Raw genomic sequence first — 4513 nt, 5'->3', positions numbered from 1 at the left:
ACATATTGATTCTGTATTATCATAGTTAGTCGACTGAAGATGACTTAAATATAAGTTGAAACGTTTCGACAACCAATTATCGCCTTTATTTATTGCAACAACAACCCTGCCCATGGTTCATATTGGCCGTGCTACATAATCCACTAGATTTGAAAATTTGATTTAGAAAGAACGGAAATATAAGCTAGGGAAATCGGAAAGGCCACATTACAACAAATTAGTAATCACTATGGAGAAATGAGCTTGTGAGAAATACTACAGGAAAACGAGAAGATACCATTATTGTACGTCGAATAACGGCAGTATAATAAAAGTATTGACATGAAAATATTGCAGTTTTTAATTTTTTACGTCGTTTTTTTTGTATTAAAATGTGTGTAATAGTGTGTGAAATTATAAGTTTACAATCACATTTTCTGATAATTGTTGCTTTATTGGTAGACGTATAGTTTATATGTATAAAGTGACATATATGTATAGAAAACATACCTTTAGAAGATCATATATGTAGTATTTACTATTACATATTATGTAACAGTATGTATATATAAAATTCTTATACATATAGACATAAAACACTTTTATAAGACTTATATTGTACTATTTACTGTTACATATTATGTAACAGTATGTATATATAAAAGTATATATATACCAAAAGATAAATATAAGTTTAGGTTTAGGTTTAGGTTAGGTTAGGGTTAGGTTAGATTAGGTAAATATAAGTTTAAGGTAGTAACTTGATTGTAAGTTAATTTAGATGTAAGGTAGGTAGTTTTTACGGATTGTTGTGAAAATTGTAAACCAGAAGATACCAATAAAAGTCTATCTATATAAAATTTATAAACACAAAAAACAATTGTAAGTAGTATGTATTGGTACATATTATGTAATAGCAGGATCGGCAAGAAAAAACGAGGGAGAGTGGAAAAAAATGGTAATTTCCGGCTTTTACCGTTACGGACTTTATTCCTATTTTGCCAGTTTATGCAAAAAGCTGGCAAAAACTAAAAAAATGATTAATATATGTAGTTATAGTATAAACTAAAATATATTTATATAATTATAAAAAGTAACATATATATATGTATATTAATAGTGTTTGAGAACTTTTGACGCAACTGAAGATAACTTCAGTTAATTTGAACAGAAAAGTCTTGTACCGTTTTGCAAAATTCGCAATAGGTATTGAATGATTAATTTATACATGTGACTTAATGACGTGAGAAGTAATGGTCTGGACTCAGTAGACGTGTATGATTTTGAGATTTAAAGAAAAATGAGTCACTTCATGCAATCTTCTAAAAGATGAAGAAAAGAAGAGGCGAAGCAAACAAAATGGGTGGCAAGTGACACAGCTTCTTGCGATCAGCTTTTCACAACTAAAAATCATATACGCCTATAGAATTCGGACCCTCGCTTACCACACGCTCATTGGATCACATGCATTAATTAATCACTCAATAACTATTGCGTATTTTCCAAAATGGTACATGACTTTTCGGTTTCAGATTAATCTAATCAATCTTCCCACATTTTCGCTGTGTCAAAATTGTTCTGAAAACCTGTATATTAAGCGTACAACTAAAATATATTTATATATTTATATAATTTTATAGAAAATGTTTTTATGTAATAAGCAGATTGCTTTTGTTTAAATAAATTACATCTGAACAACGTACATTATATGTATGTTTATTTAAAAACCAATTCAATTTTTATTATTAATTCATAGAATTTTATTTAAACATCCAATAATCTTTTCAAAAATCTCCAAAATAGGTCTACTGCATGTCCAAGACTGTCTATCAGTCGTCTAAAAAACTTTTATAATATGTCTACTGCATCTCCGTGGATTACCACGAAACATCTATGGAATACATCTATTAGACTTCTTATGGATATTTGAAAAGTGAAATCTAGATATCTAATAGATATCCACTAGAGGTAACGTGGATGTCCATTAGATGTTTCCAAATTCCATCATAGATGTCTAATAGATGTCCATTGGAGTGTTCTGTTCTGTGTGGGCACTTATTTATTACTTGCATATTTACCTCACTTTGCTAGTGGTGCATTGAGTGCGTATATCTGACAGCTGCAAAATTCCAAAAATAAAGAAAAATATACATTAAAGAATCAAAGTTTTCACTCAGTTAGGTTTTTTTGCACGCAGAGATCTAAAAAATACATTATTTATACTTATTTGACTGTTATTTCTCCAAGTCAGCATACCAAAATCTTCACCTGTCACCAGCACATAACCTGCACACAGAGTGTCAACATAGAAGACAATTATTCTGTGTTTGAAAAAAAAGAATTACGTCGTGATAATGAGTTTTTGACAGTTTTATTTTTTGTTATGTTCTGAAAAGCGCAATTACAAATCTTACAAGCGGGAAATAAATAAATTACTTTATATGAAGATGTGTAAACCCCCCGTAAAAGGCAGTTTCTTTGAAGAGTTGTTCTTGGAATTAAGGTCCGTGCAAGTCAAGAAAATAAGTAGGAAAAAGGTAACCTTGTACGTCTTATCAAAAAACAATAGATACCGCGCGTGGCATGTCTCTGTGTCAGTTAGAAGATACCGACGGTGGAAGATACGGCTAGCACGTCCCGCTCAATGTAGATTTTGTGAAATGGCAAGGACTCTCTGCAGAATTAACGTAAAAGGGAACACAACACAAAATTCAGGAAATATTGCTAACAACAAGAGAAGACGTCTTCTGAAGTTAGTAACAACGGATAGAGAAATTGTTATTTTTCTTAGCTGGTTAGCAACGATATAATATCCGGCTCTCTTCATGAGACTCGCACTTTGTTCATTCGACCAAACTCTTCGAGTGGTCATGCTGCATTTTCTTTTTTAAACATTCTGTTTTAACAAATTGACACGTTGAAATTTTGTGATAATCAGGATCGCACGATCGTCCTGTTTACATATACTTTGTCAAAATTTACTTAACATTTTTCCAAAAAGATTGTTGTTGGTGACAGCTGTGTGTCATCTTCTCTGACAATGTTCATAATGGATTTTATATAAACTATCGGTCATTCATTTTGGAGATAAATGTCGCACAAAACTATATAAATATTTTTTATGCGATAATAAACGGTCAGTTATTTAAATAAAAAAAGCACAGTAAACATTTTTTTTATAATTCATTAAGTCTTTGAAAAAATATACATCTATTATATATCTGTAACATACGTCTAATGGATGTCCATATTAGATATCATATGGATATCTATAGTGGACGTAGTATGGATCTCTAATAAACACCATGTTCTGTGTGGGCAATGTCCACTAGTGTGAATGAGACACACTGATATGCTCTTTCTTACGCTAATAGACAGTATGTTATACATTTAATCTCAATTTTCTCGGCAATCTGACGTGGTAAATTTCGCTGCCGAATTCGTTTTTAGTGACCAAAAATCCATTAGAAAACATTTTGTTTATTCAAGTCTCAAAAAATGTGTTAAAAAGTGTAATTAGCATATATTAACAAAACATTTGTTCGCGTTGTAAAAATGTACTTTAAATTATAGTTAATAATAATAAGAAAAGTATTTTTATTCATTGTTGCAGATACATTGCATTGCAACATTTTTAGTAAAATAATAATTTAAATAAATAAATAAATAATTTAAATAAATAAATGAAATGTAGAATAGCTTGAAAATAAAAAAAGAGTTTGTACAAATAAGAAACGAATTAGAAAAACTTAAAGCTAAGGAAACTGAGCTAATAAAGAAACTGTAAAAGTGCAATTAAAATTTATATTTTTATATATTTATACTTTGTACAAAATTTATAATTTTGTATTAATAATTTAACGATATTAAAAGAAATAAATACTTATGTTCAATGATAAAAACTTTTATGCATTTTACTATTTTCTGTTTATATAGTAGATTAAGTTTCTTTTGGATGATAAAGTTATTGTTAGCGAAATATAAAATAACAGTGTTGTATAATCGCGTTTATACATAAAGCTGTAATCCGCAATATTATGTACACAGTAATTGGTACATGGCCTTTTTTTGGCCGCAGTAATTTGTACAAAACGCCTTTCATGTGATTTTTTGATATTTTTTTTTGTTACATTAAAGTTTGAGGGTTAACAATTTTTTTCTTAATGCAAAATACTTAATTCTTTAGAAAACAACAGTTACTTGATTTTTTAAATACTAAATCAAGAGAAATAGTCGAATAAAGTGCTGTTAAAGCTTACTACCGCAGTAATTGGTACATTTACCCTACCTTGTCGATCACCTCTGCTTTTCACAACTTTTCTCTAACACTGCTTTTACACGTCTGTCTCCTGTTCCTGTCTTTTCCTTGTCTGCTTCGTTGTAATCCGCTGTGTACGCTTCCTACTTATTATTTTATTTTTAGGTACTAAATAAGGGGCGTAATCCGTTTGACCACAGTACGATTCGACACCGCTCGATTCGACACAGATTTATTCGACACCAAATTATTCGACACCGTACGATTCGACACCAG

Source organism: Pseudomyrmex gracilis, unplaced genomic scaffold (assembly GCF_002006095.1).
Source record: "Pseudomyrmex gracilis isolate BER0280 unplaced genomic scaffold, ASM200609v1 scaffold_483, whole genome shotgun sequence".
In the NCBI taxonomy this organism is placed as follows: Eukaryota; Metazoa; Arthropoda; class Insecta; order Hymenoptera; family Formicidae; genus Pseudomyrmex; species Pseudomyrmex gracilis.
This window is presented reverse-complemented; position numbering follows the sequence as displayed.